The sequence below is a fragment of the Mytilus galloprovincialis genome, chromosome 5 (genome assembly GCF_965363235.1).
Source record: "Mytilus galloprovincialis chromosome 5, xbMytGall1.hap1.1, whole genome shotgun sequence".
Classification (NCBI taxonomy): domain Eukaryota; kingdom Metazoa; phylum Mollusca; class Bivalvia; order Mytilida; family Mytilidae; genus Mytilus; species Mytilus galloprovincialis.
Genome location: NC_134842.1, coordinates 10,852,357 through 10,873,229, shown reverse-complemented (window position 1 = coordinate 10,873,229; position 20,873 = coordinate 10,852,357). Strand labels below are relative to the sequence as shown.

At 31.7% G+C, this 20,873-nt stretch overlaps 1 long non-coding RNA gene across 1 annotated transcript; it reads right to left on the bottom strand.

Annotated features, from left to right (window-relative positions):
* Nucleotides 1-802: 802 nt before the first annotated feature.
* LOC143074321 (uncharacterized) lies at nt 803-7,725 on the bottom strand. The gene is made up of 3 exons (XR_012977799.1): nt 7,467-7,725; nt 4,029-4,280; nt 803-1,816 (listed from the first exon to the last, which is right to left on the bottom strand). It is a non-coding gene; the product is annotated as an uncharacterized LOC143074321 (long non-coding RNA).
* Between the last annotated feature and the right edge of the window lie 13,148 nt (nt 7,726-20,873).

The following is a 20,873-nucleotide window of genomic DNA, read 5'->3' as shown; positions in this document are numbered from 1 at the left end:
TGATAATTTCGTAACTACATTTATTTCATATCGGTTGAGAATAAGATTCTCTTATTGGATAAAAAGGGGTCAAATGGCATTCATTATTCTTCAGTAATAAATTCCATCGGTCATTAACAGAAAAAACGGACCAGAAAACAGGTCGTTAACGAACTTTTACATGATAATGACCGGTGGGGCGTGATTTCCGTCTGATATTGACCGTTGGAGCGTGGTTTCCGTCTGATAATGACAGCTAGGGCGTGATTTCTCTGTTAATGACCGGTGGAACGTGGTTTCTCTGTTTAGATAGATTTACCTTTTATAAAACATGTTCCTGATTTTAATATTATATTTAAGTTGTTGAATTGTTTATTATATGTTTTCGTTAAATATAAAATTAAAAATAACTTTATTAATATTCATATACTGAAAAATTGCACTAAAATGAATGGCAGTATTACTACGACTGGTCTTCACTCTTTGTCATAAAAATCGCACAACTACTCGAGTTCGCTTTAGGCATTTTGAATTTACGAGAATTTTCCAAAACATGGTTTCTCAAGGAAATAAACATAATAGTTCTTGAAAAACTGGTCATTATCGTGATACATGGACTGCCCGTAGGACAGTCCATATATCACGATAATGACCAGTTTTTCAAGAACTATTATATAAGTATATTCCTTCTAAATCAGTCTACTAAAAGGTTTTGAAACACTTTGGTGTGAATGCCGACATTTTTGCGCTTAATAAAGAATATACCATAGACCTTTAAGACAACTGCATGTTGATTTACAATAACTAATGATATCGTGTATAGATGATAAAAAGTAGTGAATGTTTTACTAGTTTGTAATACCGAAAACACTAGTTTAATTAGCTTTCAGTAAAACAGATTTCATTTGTTAAAATTGAATACGTTGCTACATACACAAGCTATTCAAACAAGTTGAGATATATAAACACCATAAAGTTGATAATTAACAATAGAAAATGATAAATCATCTCTTTTATCATAAATCTCGGTATTAAGCTTCTGTTAAAGATATACAATGTAGATGCATGTATCAACATCTAGGAAAAGGCAGTGTTCATTGTTAGTATTCGCTTTATTAAAAGTCAGTTCAGCAGAATAAATTTCCTTAGTGTACATACTGAAGTCGTCATTATTGCGAGCCAATACATCATCCAAATATCTAAACGTGTTTTTAAATTCTTGTATTAGATGTTGTTTGGATGGGCCTTTGCTGAATTTAGTCATTAATTGTAGCTCATAACAGAGTCTGGCCCTACTAAGTGGTCCCCATTGGAAATGTATATATCTACAAACATGTGCCATTGAAGCTTTTATTATGTGTATGCTAATGTGTAAAGTACCAACATTAATAGTCACACGTAAAACACAGCTTTGATGAAACAGTTATCCTTTTATTTGGACATCTTTATTTATTCCACCACACAAAGTGAAATATTTGGTCTTTTTTACATTCTGTACTGTTGAAAATTGGTAGTATAACAAACTTCAGTTAAAGAATTTCACATTTAATGGCAGTGCACGGATACAAAATTGGTCACCATCATATTTTCTAGAGGACACAAAATACATCTTTGTTGGTGTCTTTAAACAAAGAGGTCGGAGTTTCATTCATACATTCACCTTTCATTGTACAGCTGGTTGCGTTTCTGTCATACTCAGCAGCATAACAGTCAGTCTTCATGATGCACGCACTTGTACACTGAATTTTACTCTGAGCTACAAACGTTCCTATGACAGGACCTACATATCCGTATCCGATATGCCCACGAGCATAGACCGCAACACTGCTCAACAAACCTTAAAATACGACATGAAAAGTTTATTTAAGACAATATGAATGTGAGTACGACAATTTTTTAAAAGCCAGTAACTAAACGGATTTAAATGCCATCAAGTTACATCAAGATTAATATTTTCAGTCAGTGGTGAACTTAGTTCGGATTAAATAATCCAAGGAATGATCTCATCACAGTCTGTTGAGAAGCTAAAATAATTTCTTTTTTAAGGTCTTTCCTTTTTCAAAAGGGAAAGACCTTACTGTATTTCTTCTGTTTATTATTATTCTTCCGCCAAATTTTAACGAAGTTAGCAGCTGTAACCGTAAGACGTGTCGCTTTCATGTTCACACTTTGTATCGGTGGCATGAATACCTATCCGGAACTCACCCTGTGAGTCGAAATATTTTGTCGGTTCGGAGTAATCCCTCCTTAACCCAAAAACCTTGTTATCGTTCCAACACCGTAACCGTAATAGGTAGAAAAAAAGGAAGGGTGAAATTTGTTCAGGACCAGACCCTGGTTCTTCGTTACATTTGGATCGAAAAGATTCAACGACTCATTGGTAGGGTTATGCCCTATTAAAATTAACCGGTGTCGGTTGGCCACCAAAACTCAGAAACCGTAAGTCGTAGACACCTAGGATCTTCACCATTCATCATCAATTCATGTGACTTTGAAAAATACCTCAAGGTCAAATGTGTATGTTGACCTTGAATTTTGACCTAACACCTTGTTAGCGGATAATCTCAGACACCATTATACTTACAGAAGTTTTAAATAGTGGAAAATGTTTGGGTCATTAATGCGCAACTTTGTTACATTTGACCGAAGAGATTTGACCTTTCTGTAAGGGGCATAACCCTTGATTTAGGTTTCTGAAAAGGCAAAATCAGCTTTTACTATGTAACCAAAGGTCCTAGACCCATGGGGTCTTCAGCAATGACATTGGGGACTTATGACCTTGACAAAGGTCACAAGGTCAAAGGTCAAGGTCATGTCCCAGATAGCGAATTATGTGTTTTTGACCTTTTTTAAGGATTTTTAGTGTGTTTTTAAAGCTTTTTAAGGTTGACCTTGACCTTTGACCTTATAACTTTTTAGTCGATATCTCAAAAACTATTGTACTTACAGAAATAGTAAATAGTGAAAAACGTTGTGGTGGATGAGGCGCAACTTTTTTTTATATTTGACCGAAGAGATTTGACCTTTCTGTAAGGGGCATAACCTGTGTAAGAACTTTTCAATACATTCTACGTCTATTGGAACATGTATTTTACATTACAAAAGGAAAGACCTCTCAATTGTTAAGAACAATTGACATTTTAATTTTTTTTTTTCTTAAAACTCAAATTTATTTACATATTTACATTTATTAATAGATACATCAAATACTGGTACCTTATCCCGGCCTCGTTATCATTAGTATAGAACATCTATCGCTATATCTTTTGTTCATATCTTTCAATAGAAACATTAAAAAAACAGTACGTTCATCAAGCCTAAAAAATTTAGCTGTTTTCTTGTTAGTCGTATTCGGAATAATACTGAACAGTGAAACTGCTCATGTTTTAATTGATTAGATACTACACTTTATTTATCAGAGTATACATGAGAATTACCTTAAATTATATTATCTTATAATTCATTGCAGGGTGAATGCTAACGTATAGACGAAATCTGTAATTTATTTGTTAACAAAGGGATATCGTTATTTCTCTTGTTATTGCAGCCTCTTTAGTATTCCTTGTATTCATATATATTTCTCAAATTACACTGCACGGAGTTGATACATAAAATAAGATTATTGGATTTGCTAGTTCAATATCATGAGATGATATTACAACTTTTTCATTCAATTTGATATTCGTTAGGTCAATGGCATATTATAAAGGTAATTCGATGTATACGTCGTCAACGGCAAAGGACGTAGACTACGTGAATTCTTAAATAAGATATAAAGTATTCACACTATTCACCTTACAAATCTTTTTAGCCATTGTTGTTTTTTTTTTCTTGTGAAACCTTTACAATGTTTTTGCTTGTATTGTGTTAAAATGTGTAGCCGGCATCGCGTATGCCAAATGAATAGCGGATTTATTCTATTCACACAATGAGAGTGTTGCCCACAGAGGAATGTGTTTAACAACTCGTGATAATTGAATATTGTTTGATATCAACTCTCACTCGTAATTTAATTTGAATAAACTGAATAAGTTTAGCAAAAGAATTACCTGACTTGCGGGTACTGTTTAATTGATCTCCGTTGACCTGTACTTCACATATGACTAACGCCTGCATATCACGGCGTTTAATCCTGACATATCTTCCTCTTGTATTAGAAGGACAAGTTATTCTGATACTCGGATTAACTTCGCCGGTCTGATAATGACAGCGCGAAACATCTCCATCTGTTAAATCATTCCAACCATTGCTTGGACACGTTGGCATAAAAACATCGACATCAAAGTTTGATAAATCGTCACCTGGTAATTTAAGAAAATTATAAAAGGAATATTAATTAAATACGAGATACTGTTGTAGTACATGTAGATGTTGGTCGTTAACATGTACCGATTTTCAATTTTGAACTTTTTATTAATCAACTGATTGAAAGATATATTTAGTTTAACTGTCCCTCATGTTCACGTGACTCTCCTAAATCGTAAAGGAGCCTCATCAGAGGTTTTCCAGTGTATTATCTTAATATCTATGCAACTGGTATCAGATTTATCCGAACTACAAAATAGTTAGTTTAAAAAAATGATTTCGACTCAACATACATTTGATTTGAAATGAGGTTCGGATCTATCATAACACATATGTTCATATGTTGACATGCCTGTTCAAAATCGAGAAACTCAATCATGTTGGTTTTTTTTTCTTTTCTTTGAAAACATAAGTTATATGTAAGTGCTGTTATCTGACTACAATTATTTTTGTCATTAGAAGCATTAATTATCTACCGTTCCGTATTGCATTGTGTTTTTATCGTTATAAACATGTTTTATCTACTGTTTCGTACTGCATTGTGTTATATCTACTGTTCCGTACTGCATTGTGTTATATCTACTGTTCCGTACTGCAGTGTGTTATATCTACTGTTCCGTACTGCATTGTGTTTTATTTACTGTTTCGTACTGCATTGTGTTATATCTACTGTTCCGTACTGTATTGTGTAATATCTACTGTTCCGTACTGCATTGTGTTATATCTACTGTTCCGTACTGCATTGTGTTATATCTACTGTTCTGTACTGCATTGTGTTATATCTACCGTTCCGTACTGCCTTGTGTTATATCTACTGTTCCGTACTGCCTTGTGTTATATCTACTGTTCGGTACTGCATTGTGTTTTATCTACTGTTCCTTTATTGTATTTTGTTTTTCATCGTTATAAACATAGGTAATAGTTATAAACATTGGTAATCAACTGGTCCCTAATTAAATTGTGTTGTTATAGTTATAAACATCGGTTATCTTATGTTTCCAAAAAAAGGTGTATAGTTATTGTTATAACCAGGTGCTCCGCAGGGTGCAGCTTTATACGACCGCAGAGGTCGAATCCTGAACAGTTGGGGCAAGTATGGACAAATCATTCAAGCGTGACACAGCTCTAAATTTGGATTGTGATCAAATTTTTGACATTATATGGGTTTTTTACACAAAGCAAATGTCAAGATTTTACAAATCAATTAAAGATTTCTTCTTCAAACTTATTTAAATCTAAAATTAAATAGTTGACACAGCATAGGTTTCTGACACAGAATGAATGTGGTCTAATGAACTTAAAAATTTTTTTTTGCCTTTGAGCAATTCACTATGCTGTTGAATATTAATCCTCTCAAAAAAATGTTTGAAGAAATTTTCTTTTTATTTATAAAATCTGAAATGAGAAAAATTTAATCCCCCCCCCCCCCATTTTTTTCACATCCCCCTTTCCCTTTTTCTAAAACTGATCTCAATTCAAATTTCTAATGGAGTTTGCAACAAAAACTACTCTTAAATACATCATAAAATATAAAAATGTAAAATAAAGTGCTTGTTATCACTGAATGGTAAAGATTGGTTGGAAGTAAAAGTGAATATACATTGTATATTGTATAAAACAATGATTTAAGTTGATTCAACTACTATTCTGAACAAAGAAAGATAACTCCAATTGAAAATTTCTTGCTATTGCACAATATTGCGTAATTAGATATTTCTTGCTATTGCGCATTACTGTGCAATTGAAAATATTTGCTATTGCACAATACTGTGCAATTGAAGATTTCTTGCTATTGCGCAATACTGTGCAATCGAAAATTTCTTGCCATTGCACAATACTGTGCAATTGAAGATTTCTTGCTATTGCTGAATACTATGCAATTAAAATTTCTTGCTATTGCACAATACTTAATATAATAATTTTGGATCCTGATTTGAACCAACTTGAAAACTGGGTCCATAATCAAAAATCTAAGTACATGTTTAGATTCAGCATGTCAAAAAAGCCCAAGAATTCATTTTTTGTTAAAATCAAACTTAGTTTAATTTTGGACCCTTTGGACTTTAATGTAGACCAATTTGAAAACGGGACCAAAAATTAAGAATCTACATACACAGTTAGATTTGGCATATCAAAGAACCCCAATTATTCAATTTTTGATGAAATCAAACAAAGTTTAGTTTTGGACCCCGATTTGAACCAACTTGAAAACTGGACCAATAATCAAAAATCTAAGTACATTTTTATATTCAGCATATCAAAGAACCCCAAGTATTCAATTTTTGTTAAAATCAAACTAAGTTTAATTTTGGACCCTTTGGACTTTAATGTAGACCAATTTGAAAACGGGACCAAAACTTACGAATCTACACACACAGTTAGATTTGGCATATCAAAGAACCCCAATTATTCATTTTTTGATGAAATCAAACAAAGTTCAATTTTGGACCCTTTTGGCCCCTTATTCCTAAACTGTTTTACCAAAACTCCCAAAATCAAACCCAACCTTCCTTTTATGGTCATAAACCTTGTGTTTAAATTTCATAGATTTCTATTTACTTATACTAAAGTTATGGTGCGAAAACCAAGAATAATGCTTATTTGGGCCCATTTTGGCCCCTAATTCCTAAACTGTTGGGATCTCAACTCCCAAACTCAATCCCAACCTTCCTTTTGTGGTCATAAACCTTGTCTTTACATTTCATTGATTTCTATTTACTCATACTAAAGTTATTGTGCGAAAACCAAGAATAATGCTTATTTGGGCCCTTTTTTGGCCCCTAATTCATAAACTGTTGGAACCACCCATCCCAAAATCAATCCCAACCTTCCTTTCGTGGTCATAAACCTTGTGTTCATAGATTTCTATTCAATTTTACTAAAGTTAGAGTGCGAAAACTAAAAGTATTCGGACGATGACGACGACGACGACGACGCAGACGACGACGCAGACGACGACGCCAACGTGATAGCAATATACGACGAAAAATTAAAATTTTTGCGGTCGTATAAAAATCAATTATCACCTGGTGCCTAGTTGTTTTGTGTTTTTAAACTGGAGATTGAATTTGGTATCAAGAAAAGAGTCACCTTCAATCGTGTTTTCACACGGAACTCAATGATTCTAACATATGAATTCGCTATTTTGATAACTAAAGTACCGTTAAAAACCTGAAACTCACGACAACAATCTGTGCGTCCATAAATTTCTATTTCTTTGATGACATAAACATTTCGTAGGTCAACTGCCCACCATTCTTGCTGGATATTAGTTCTAGATGAATGTGCACAAATCATATCCTGATGCACCCACGTTGTGATGTTACCATCGACAGCATATTCAGACAGACAACAATTATAATATCCAGGTACATACATTGAGGACATCTTTGTTGGTTTCAGTAATGCAATGTTCAGATCTGCAAAAGCTTAAACAAAAACGTGCACTCGTATGGAACAGTTTTTACACAGATTGTTTGAATGAAATACTAATCACCGTTATGTTCAAGAATTGAAAATTTCAAATATGCAGATTTCAATTTTTTTCGATTTTTTCTTTTTAACTTTTCTTTTATTATTGTTATCTTTTTTAATATTACCATTATTAAAAACAGTATTAGTATGTATAAAAACATGCACTCGTATGAAACAGTTGATAATTACACAGATTGTCTGAATGAAATATTAATCCATGGTATGTTCAAAAATTAAAAAAAAAACATGTTTGTATAGATTTGGTTGTGTTTATGTTTCCAAGAGTGTATTTAGCTAGGTATAAAACCAGGTTGAATCCATTATTTTCTACATAAGAAAATGAATGTATCAAGTCAGGTAAATGACCGTTGTTATCAATTCGTTTGATGTGTTTGAATTTTTCGAAAACTAAGGATTTTCTTATCCCAGGCATAGATTACCTTAGCTGTATTTGGCACAACTTTTTGGAATTTTGATTCATCAATGCTCTTCAACTTTGTACTTGTTTGGCTTTATAAATATTTTGATATGAGCGTCACTGATGAGTCTTATGTAGACGAAACGCGCGTCTGGCGTATTAAATTATAATCCTGGTACCTTTGATAACTATTTGAGGGAATGTTTTTGTTTTGATTGCTGGCTTTTCGTTAGAAATTTTCCTCCGAGTTAGGTTATTTTACTTTTTTGACATTGATTTAAGTTCAAGTGTAGCGTATAAGATTTAAAACATTGTCAATGCTGTGATCCAGCTAGTTTGTCCTTTAAGTAGATATACATAGTCAGCCATTTCCATTTCAAAATAGTATTTAGTAATTTTTTTTCCAATTAATTTTCTATCGATATTTCTTTTGTTGCTAAATGATAGAAAATTTCTAAATATTGATGCACATTCTTTTGAAACTACATTTTTAAAAGTTACACTCGTTTCTATTTTGATAAATATTTGTCAACTTTCTGATTTTGACGTCCGATTCGGAGGTTTTTCTTATCATTGTTGTGTCAGATATGTGTATGTCGCGTAATGAATGTAATTCCTACACAGAAAGGGTAGGGAACTCACACGCCGGAAAAGTTAACAACCGTTTATGCGGAAGGGTGAGAAGGTAATCCTTAAAAATATCAAATATACAATGTTTATTTAATTTCAAACAGATTTTTGAATACAATTGTACAAAAACACAAATAAGAAATCGAATCCATTTTTTTTTTTGTATACCTTATTGAAAAGATATCAGAAGATGCGATATGAGTGCCAATGAAACTTTTAATCCAAGTAACTATTTATAAAAGAAAACAAATTATTTATAGAACACAGTATGTTCCTCAACATGGAGCTAGTTTACACACGCTATAAAGGGTCCTACAAATAACTAGTGTAAAAACATTCAAACTGGAAAACCACAATCTAATCTATACAATAAACAAGAGACAAGAAACCCTTATAAACACTTATAAAAGAATACATTACCACAATACGATAATGAATATAAAAATCCAACAACATTTCTTTTCATCATGATCATCTGGTGTATTCTCTTCGTAGTTGGAAAAACATTAAAGAGACTTCACAATGCCAATGCTCAAATACATATTAAAGTATAGTAGTCACAGTGTATTGGTTATGAATAATTTATAAATGTTTAGATAAATTATCACTGATAATTTTCAATTTCATATGGATCGTATAAGCATTAATCACGTACTATATTGCAGTATCCAATACATTTATGATGATCTAAAACAACGATCTTGTACAGAAAAAGACATAAGGTATACACAAAGTAAACATAGATAGGTAGAAATTATTAGTAAGAATGTAAAAGATTATACCAATAAAAATGGAATTTTCTATCTGTGGACTAGAATTTATGCGGGAAATATGTATCAGTCTGTTATAATTCGGACTACTATTTGTGTAACAATATATAAGCAGCGCCTGTGTATTGAGTATATATATCCCATTTGATACTCTGTTCTCGAGCTCACGTTTCATGACATAGGTTCTTCATAAAGAGTTACTGCATTGAAGGCAGTTATTTTATTACTGCATCATAGGTTCTAAATGGTTAAATAGTGTATTGTTTTGTTGATTGTTGATTGTGTTTTTTTTTCTTTTTCTGACCATTGTTTTGGAATTTTAATGTTTGCCTTCTTATGATGTTCTCTCTTATTTTGCATGCTTGTAATGAAAAATGTGTTGAATTGGTATCATACATCTTTGCCATCCCGTTGAATAGTTTTCAGGTTGAGTTTATTAAATATCTTACATATATCTCTGCCATTCCTTGGGCGATAATATTAGTTGAATAAAGATAATACATTTTTTGGCCTTCTGGTGATTATCTGTTAGGTCAAAGTAATTGTTAAGGGAACATTCACATTTGCCACCACGTGGAATAGCTGTCAGGTAAGGTTAATTGACTAAGGAACATACATCATTGGAAAGAATCTTTGGTGATAAAACGTTTTCTGTTATATTGACAAAGACAATGCTGTTATGCAAATTAGCAAATTTGCAGAATTTGTCGAATTCGATCTCTAGTGGGTCATGGTTTTTCTTTACGTAACAACAGTAACTTGTCATGGTTTATATGTGAATTATCTCAACAAAATCATTGCCAAGGAACACTATGAAGCTAACAAAATTTCAGTGTGAACTTTTTATAGTTAAAATAACTAACCATTTTGGTTTGTTTTTTCTATTGTGGTAATTTGTTGAATGAAATAAAAATATCTTACTAGAATAAATTTGATAAAAAGTTGTAAATTTGAATCGTCAAATATTGGTTTGAACACTGTCATTTCTACGGACAACTACACTTGATTTTAGGAGCTGCTACGAATATCATGATATATAACCTTTCAATAGCTAGTTAGCTATGAAGTAAGTGACACATTTTGAACAAGAATATTCAGAATCATCGTTTTGACATTATTTAGAGAATACATAAAATACATTTTTCAATCATAGGTACATCAATAGTTACTTCCGTTGTTCGGAACATTCTTACACATTCAATGAGGTCAGAGTTTAATTTACTCACTGTGATTTTAGAATGAAGAACATCAATAAAAATCAGTTTTTTTGTGTGTTTTTCGTTGTGCAAGTAAATATTTTGTCTCATGGTTGGATACCACATATCCTTTGTTTCCTTTAATGAATGAGCACATAATGTATAAGTATTGACTACGTAGAATGGAATGCCATCGATGACAATCATTGTGGTTAAAACAAGAATATTAAGCGTATGATCCTGCAGTAGGGACACAGCAGTTGATTTATTTTCGGATTTAGATATTTGCTTATAGTTTCAATAAAAGGAAAATGTTAAGTTGAAGGTTTTGTCAATTTGTTACTCATTATTGATGTAAAGTTAGAACACATTGTCGTAGCATTGTATTAGCAGTTCTGTATAACTTTAAAAACATAATTACTATGTGGTAGAAAAATACCATTTGATAAGAAGTTAACAAACAAAAATACAAAGAGAAGGCAACATTGATACCATTTTATTTTTAAATGGAAGTAATCAAACCACCGATAAAGTAGCATAGTCAATGAAAATACTTGATATACATTATAAAGAGTTATAAAAATATATAATTATATAAACCAAGTATTTAAAAAACTATAGAAAGATTAAAACATTAATGAAGACTACAGCAAGTCCTGTTAAAACATTTAATTCCTACGTTTTTCCAAAATTTTCAAAAACTAGTCTTCTTTAACTGTGACAATACCGAGGGTATCACCAGCCCAGTAGTCAGCACTTTTTGTGCTGACATGAATTATCATTGATATGGTTATATTTACAAATAAACTGTTTATCAAATTTTGAATTTTTGAAATACTAAGGCTTTTCTACCTCAGACACAGATTACCTTACCTGTATTTGGCAAAAGTTTTAGGAATTGTGGTCGCCAATGCTCTTCAACTTCGTACTTTATTTGACCTGTAAAACTTTTTTGGATTCGAGCGTCACTGATGAGTCATTTGTAGACGAAATGCGCGTCTGGCGTATATACAAAATTTAGTCCTGGTATCTATGATGAGTTTATTAAAATAAAAAGAATTATGGCAATTTGATGAAATGTTGTTTTTTTTTTTACTATCATATTGTATTTATATGTATTTTGAGACTTAATATCATTTGCAAATAATTGGAAGTTCAATATATTGTACGAATCTATGATAACAATTGTGTTTTCATTTATTTGTCTTATATTACTCTTAAAAGTCAATATTGATTCATTGTCAAATAAATAATTAACAAGTTCTTGATAAAATAAATATCTTAAGAGTTATTGATCATTTCAACCTTTCCAAATGAATAAAGTCTGTGAGTTCGTTGATACAATTCAGAAATCAGAAACTAAACTGGTCTGTTAGTACCCATGCTACATCGCAATACATTAATACTACCTCTATTATAAAATTGAGAATGGAAATGGGGAATGTGTCAAAGAGACAACAACCCGACCATAGAAAAACAACAGCAGAAGGTCACTAACAGGTCTTCAATGCCGGCACATTCCCGCACCCGGAAGCGTCCTTCATCTGGCCCCTAAACAAATATATACTAGTTCAGTGATAATGAACGCCATACTAATTTCCGAATTGTACACAAGAAACTAAAATTAAAAAAATACAAGACTAACAAAGGCCAGAGGCTCCTGACTTGGGACAGGCGCAACAATGCGGCGGGATTAAACATGTTTATGAGATCTCAACCCTCCCCCTATACCTCTAGCCAATGTAGAAAAGTAAATCCATAACAATACGCACATTTAAAATTCAATTCAAGAGAAGTCCGAGTCTGATGTCAGAAGATGTAACCAACGAAAATAAACAAAATGACAATAATACATAAATAACAACAGACTACTAGCAGTTAACTGACATGCCATCTCCAGACTTCAATTAAACTGATTGAAAGATTATGATTTCATCATATGAATATCAGGCACAATCCTTCCCGTTAGGGGTTTAGTATCATACCATCATAACATATATGAGAAGAACATAACCCGTGTCATGCCAACAACTGGGTTTTTTTTAATAAATGTGTTTAGTTCCGATGCAAAGACCCTAAAAGTGAATCAATATTAACGCCAAAATAAGCAATCTTTAAATGTATTGCTGTTCCCTCCAATGAAGTCCGAGAAAAAAACATCATATTTGAGAAGAAACTCATCATAGATACCAGGACTAAATTTAACACTTACGCCAGACGAGCGTTTCGTCTACAAAAGACTCATCAGTGACGCTCGAATCAAAAAATGTTTAAAAGGCCAAATAAAGTATGAAGTTGAAGAGCATTGAGGACAAAAAATTCCTAAAAGATTTGTCAAATACAGCTAATCTAATATAATCCTGAGGTAGAAAAGCCTTAGTATTTCAAAAATTCAAAATTTTGTTAACATTAAACTTATTATTATGAACATATCAATGATTACTCAAGTTAACACAGAAGAGAGTAAATCAAAATTGATAAATGAATTGGATTTAGACAATTTATTTGAAAACTCAACATTTACTCCCACAACACTTTCAATGCCTAGTTTAGAGAAAATCCTGGTTAACTATAAGCCTCTTCTACGTTCCAATGGAATTTCAACCAAACATTAGGAAATGAATCTTCTATCCCTGTTTTGGGTACCTGAAAAGGTAAACTCACAATATACCGAACCTCGATTGAAAATTCAAATACGGAAAGTCCCTAATCAAACGGAAAATATCAAAGCTTAAACACATCAAACGAATAGACATCAACACTAATATTCCTGACTTGGTACAGGCTGTTTTTATGTAGAAATTTGATGATTTAAACTGGTTTTATAGCTATCTTAAACTCTCACTTGCATGACAGTCACATGAAATTCCAATATATTGACAACGAGGTGTGAACAAAACAAACAGACATAATAGATAAAAATATCAAAAATAGAGGTACAGCCGTCAACATTGTGCCATCACCTCAATCACTCTCAAAACATACAAATATATAAACAAACATTAATCATGGCAAAATAACACAATGACGGGATGTATAAGTACAGAGCCACGTCATATGCATGAACGAAACACAAAAACGGTGCTGTTGTTTGTGCGCCCGTACATTACGGTACGACCTATTTGAACACATTGATACTTGCAAATATATTCTACTACGGAAAACGATCTTTTCATGATTTTTTTTTATAATTCTAAACTTGCATTGATTTGTTTATTATGATAGATAAAAGCATGCAAAAAATAAAATTCAGCTATACAAAAAGGTTGCTTCGGTTTCTATATCCTGCTATTATATACTTATAGTTTTGCATTGCACACGGTCAAAGCGATGTCAAATTATTCCTTTATACAAAATGATAATATCTAGCATCAGACATCTAATACAGGAATGATTAGTATTATACATGAGGGCAAGACATTAATAAACAAAACAATCCAACAACTTCGAACATCATATTCACATTGCGTGTATTCACATTATAATTTGTAATAGTAATAATGGTATGATATTTTCGTGTTTGAGGAAATTATTAATATTTTGTTAAATTTTAAAGAATAGACAACATAGATACAAATGTTTTCGTTTAAGAAGGAATAAATCATACACATAAACACAATCACCTTAATTAAAACAAAAACCGTATCTGATATACTGACATCATCAACATAATTTTTATATGTTTGGGGGACGTGATTATCTTTTTAAAACAATACTCTTCTTCTCGTCAACTAGTAACTTTTATTCATACGAAGCAGTTTTCATACACTAGCTCTTCAATAAGAATGAAATAAGCTATCAGTATCATTTGCCTTCGTGTTTCACCATAAAGATCGACAAACTTTTACAATTTATCTATGCTGAAATCATCTATCCAACCAATATTGAATAAAAGGATAATAAAAATAAAATTAATTCTGTCAAATCCGGACTTGTATCAAGAATCAAAATTTGTTATTGAAGGTAGGCTCAGAATAGAACTTTGCGACCAAACCAGGTTATCTCTATTTCATTTTTTAATTAACAATATTTCAGCAGTGTCAGCATAGATAAACAAAATGTATATATTTACAGGTGATAAGATACTCAGGTCTTGCGCTTTATCATAATATTTTACATCTTTATCAAAAAGGAAGCTTTTGAACAAAGAATTCCTAGTGGTAATATGTAGGTAATCCATTTGCGAGATTTACAGACGCCATCTTGAGTTGGTAATTTAAAACCGGAATGGCACATGTGTGTCGAAGATGGGAACAGATATTCCAAGTGTGGTAACTAAGCATCGTCATCTTCACTATTCCTTGATTACGACATCACCGATTGAAAACTTACACAAATTATATACTTAATAGTTATCAAAGGTACCATGCTTGTAATTGTTTTTCAAAATACGCCAGAGGCGCGTTTCGTCTATATAAGACTCATCAGTGACGCTCAGATCGAAATAGCGATAAAGCGAAACAAGTACAAAGTTAAAGAGCATTGAGGACCCAAAATCTCAAAAATAATTGTGCCAAATACGGCTACGGTAATTTTAATATAAGGCAAAACTTTTAAGCATTTACTTATTGTACAGAAACACAAAATTATCAAACAGACATAATATGACTTCCAAAACTTAAACATACCTCGATTTTGGTGTTTGACCTGGATTTTTTTAGGTTATAGATTTATGACTATTGAACAGCGGTATTCTATTGTTGCCTTTATTCATCACATGCTGAAATTCTATAAAAAAAATATTCCGAGGTAAACAGAACTTGTGTCATATGATGGTATTTGCCTGTAAATATTTGTTATAAAGTGTCTCATGTATATACTTATAAATGAACTTATCAATCTTTGCAACTTTTCTTTACTTCCAGCATTCTTAGAAAAAATATGAAAAAAGATACAACCATCCTTTAACTTGACTTCCCACCACAAAAATGGCATCCTCTCTCTTAATATTATGTTAGACACTTTGCTAAACACAACAATGCAATCAAATTGAAAATAATAGACACAACACATACATTGACGTATGACTCATATTTTGACTTACATGTAGACATTGAAATTATGGGTCGATTGAGAACAAAAATAATTTACAAAAGTGAAGATTTTTATCATCCTAGTTGTCAACTTCTCATTTCTATTAACGTCACTTGTTCCAGCACGGCCTGCATATTCAAGACATATCTCGCATTTGATACCATATTTCAGGGATTGCGTTTCCATCTTAATTTCCTTGACAGAGTATTTCAGGAGGCTATTAAATCAATAAATTCGAAGATAATAAATAGTTTGTTCCAATCGTAGTTACCACACTCCCGTCCTCCCTCCAATATGACCCCTCGGATTAGATTGATCACCGGGTAAGTACTTACACGAGCAACAAAGCGAGTGTCCGATATGGAGCAGGAATTGCTTGCTATTCAGAAGCAATTGAGACCACACCCACTTTCGTTTAGGTTGGTGTTGCTTATTCTTAAGACTTCTATGCTCTGTTCTGTATACTATTGTTTGTCTTTTGGTAATTGTCTTGCGTATCCATGGCGTTGTTAGTCTATTTTCGACTTGAATTAAAATACTTCTTTGTTATCTTTCGTTTATCTTGCACTCAATTAGAATGTTCCTCATATTTCATTTTCTAAATGTTAAACATAACCTTAATATAACCGTCTTAATCCAACAAATTTACCACTTTCGAGTTCTGTCCTTCACCACAAAGTTCATCAATTTAGCACACCTTTGTGACCTCATTATCAGATAGAGATTACCGCCTATATCCCTGCGCTATTAATGTTCATCAAGCGATTTCGTGATTATCATTTTGAAGGATAGAAATAATATTTGTCGGTACGTAAGTACGAAATGAAAGATGTAATGAATTTAAAAGAATTTTATATGCCGAATAGTTCATGCAAGATAAAATCATCATTGTGTTTTCAACAGCTCGCAAAATGGAAAGTAATTTACGATTCCCCTAAATGAAAAAATGATGTTTACTAAAATTAAAGTTTTTCACGGAAATGCAACGAACTCGAAAGCGGTTTATCAACCGAGTTTATATAAGAAGAGGAACAACTCTATTTGTTATCGTTATTTCTATCTATTTGTCATTCCCTTCGTATTTTATGTTTGTGGCACATCAATGACGCTTGTTAGTTTTCCTCTTTAAGAACAAAAACTGCTTCTAGAATCAATCTAATATGTACGATCATCGTCTTAATAAACATTTAAGACAACTTCCATCACCCGCTTTTAAAATTTAAGGGTTAAAAATAAGTTCTTTTTGATCATATAGTCCATTAAATGTTTCGGTTCTTATACATCCTTGGTTTTTAAATATTCCGCTGTGCATTTTGTTGATGAGGGTAAATTCAGGAAATTTCATTGAACGCATGAAATTTATAAAGAGTTGTTGTGTTTTATTACATCGTTACACATGTTATAAAAGGTGACCTTCTAGCTTATGTTCCATTATGAACATGACTAAGTCATGTGGTGGTGTTCTCGAAGCTATCTTAGGATAAGGACGTGTCCTAATACCATCTTATGACAAGTCTTTGTCCTAAGTCGTGTTCTCGAAGCTCTCTTAACATAGGATATATCACATATTTCGTCCTAACTTTGGGATACCTAATTAGGTGTCTTCAGATCATCTTATCCTCATCCTAACGTTGTGTATGCTTAACTCCTGAAAATTATCTTAAAGAAATAGAAACAAGAAGCAAAGTAAAAAGAAACCTGATAACACGTCCTTATAAAAAAGGAGGCCAACAAATGGTCGATTTTAAAAGTTATTTTATATTGCTTTAAGCATCATGGGTATATAGACTAGTTAATAGTAAATTTGCCAACTGGGAGCTTATACCTTTTAAATATTTAAAAGTGACTGATAATATTTTAGTTATATTTAATATGAATTTAAATGATATAAAACATTTAGAATGTTTTAAATATGTTCCAGAATTTTATAGAGAAGTAATAAAGTCCTAGATTTTGACTGGGGGTGGGCAAACAAAACAAGCAGTGACATATGCTGATATATAAGAAAACAAACAATTTGGGGGAATAAATTTATTGTATTTCATAAGAAACCAATTATCTTTACACTGGATTAAAAGTGATATAATATACTTGAATGACATTCTAAATGACACTATGTCACTATCAGAAAATTATGTTTTGAACAAATTAAAGTGTGAAGTAAACTGGATTGCTGAATTTCATAAAATGGAACAATCCATTCCACAAAATTTGATTGACATAGTTAAACAAGAAAATTCTGTCCAGTAAATAACCAGAGAAATAAGATCACATGGAAAGATCGTTATTTTGAGACTACTTTTTTTCAAATAAAATGTTATATGACTCTCTAATGAGTAGTAAATAAACTCATCATAGATACCAGGACTAAATTTTAGATATACGCCAGACGCGCGTTTCGTCTTCAAAAGACTCATCAGTGACGCTCGAATCCAAAAAAGTTAAAAAGGCCAAATAAAGTAAGAAGTTGAAGAGCATTGAGGACCAAAATTCCTAAAAGCTTTGCTAAATACAGCTAAGATAATCTATGCCTGAAGTAGAAAAGCCTTAGTATTTCAAAAAAATCAAAAATTTTGTAAACAGTTAATTTATAAATATAACAATATCAATGATAATATATAAAAAGAAACGTCAGTAGGGATAAACAAGTGGCTCAAAATTCTACCATTGCAAGAAGCTTTAAATATGAATTCATTATGTAACTTAATTTTTAAATACTAAACTGAAAATAAATTTAAAATATACAGATGGAAACTACTACAGTTTGTTGTACCAACCAAAAAGCATGTATTACAATGGAAAATAACTAATAACAGTTGTGTAATTTTTGTAACATAGAAGAAGACTATGCTCATTATTTTTTCAAATCTCTTATTTGACGAGATTTTGGCAACAAATATACGATCTCTTAAAACAGAGTAATTTAGATTTTTCAATTAAATTACAACACATGATATTTGGATACAAAATGACAGACAGCAAGTATTACCCAATAATTTTTTTGATTACAATTATTAGTTTTTCAATATATAAGTCGTACTATGTATCTGAACAGAAAACAAAAAACATAGACGTCTACAGAATGTTTGTTAATGAATACACCAAGAGAGTAGATATCAATATTAATGGACATAAGACATTAAGTCCAATGTTACTTTCAATTAAAAGAAACATCATCGATAAATATTTTTTATATTGTTAATATAGAGTTTTGTAAACAAAATGTATGTCAATTAATTTAATCAGCTGATTATTCCCTGGGTAGTCAGTAGATTGTAACAGGGTACGTCAAGAGAAGCTTGGAATCCTGATGGTTTATGTAACAAGCAATATTTGTTGAATAAAATTATTATGTAGTTAAAACTTTGCTTATGCTTTTTTTTTTCTATTTATTTTACGTGAATATTAACATGAAATGAAACGCACCATCAGTTATTAACTCGTAAAAAGAAATTGTGCATGATTTTAAACTTTGAACTTCATGTTTTACAATAGGATGACACTACAAATTCAATATTTCTGCAGTGTTTACATTAGGCTATGCTATCTGCCAAGTACATAGTATGACGCATTGATATAAGGGGTAAAAACCAAATAATTTCATTAAATCTGCATGACAAAATTTGTTTGGGGTTAGTAAATAACCTATGTTATAATGTTTAACACCACAGAAACAACTTTCTGTGCATTTATAACAATTTAGGACATTTTTTAATATTAAAGCATATTGTCAGGGTGAGAAAAGCTAAAAATAGCACAAACTCAAGCTTTAGGCTCTAAATTTGCAATATGTGACATTTTGCCCCCAAAAATATTGAAATGTGGCTACTATTATTTCAAATGATCAGTTAAGGCCAAAAACAATCAATTGTTTTCTGAATTTGATGTTTCACCGCATTTTGCTTAAGAGACAAAAAAGTTGATTAGAAATCTTTTGTTTTGCTTTATTCTTAATCCTTAGTCAGTTTGAAGTTAAAAACAGCCTTTCTGAGCATAATGCGACTTATATTCAAAATTTCACAGCTCAATTTAAACTGACTGTAATGTATGACTTTGATGGAAAATACTTGAAAATTTCATTTTGGGCTACAGGAACATAAAGTTTCAATATCAAGATCAGTTTTTGCTGATTTTTCCTTGTTTGTTCTACTACTTAAAAGACTTTCAACAATTTTTGCAATGCATTTAGTAAAAGATCAAAGGTATTGAAGTGTCAAGGAATATTGACCCCCCTTTTTTTCATCTGGTGTCAGTAAAGTACTACAAATTGATCAAAAGTGCAGTCATGGTCATTTAACTGTTTTTATTTACATCAGTTAATAAAATTTAAGATATACAAATTTCATTTGGAATAATAAATGGTATTTTTGTGAGTTTCTGCGGGGTTTACATTAGGCTATGCTATCTTCCAAGTACAAAGTATGACGCATTGATATAAGGGGTAAAAATCAAATAATTTCATTAAATCTGCATGACAAAATTTGTTTGGGGGTAGTAAATAACCTATGTTATAATGTTTAACACCACAGAAACAACTTTCTGTGCATTTATAACAATTTAGGACATTTCTTAATATTAAAGCATATTGTCAGGGTGAGAAAAGCTAAAAATAGCACAAACTCAAGTTTTAGGCTCTAAATTTGCAATATGTGACATTTTGCCCCCAAAAATATTGAAATGTGGCTACTATTATTTCAAATGATCATTCTGAATTTGATGTTTCACCGCATTTCGCTTAAAGGTGTCATACCACCAATTAAAAGTCCCTATCTGTTCAACCAAATTTTGCAATTTTCACAGCTTTCTAAATATTTTACCTTAAGTTTAACTTCAGAGAAACTAGGTATATCCTGAATTGTACAGGTGTCACCTTTCTGCATGCCAATTTTCAACATACATCCAAAATCATATAAGAAAGAAGAGGGCTCCCGAAAGGAGGTACCACTAAAAATAACCCCTGATTTTCTGGAAATCTTAAATTAGTATACCATGGAGCGCATTAATCCTCAATTAAAATGCAAACCCCTAGACAGGTAAAATTTCGCTCAAAATGGTCTTAATATATTT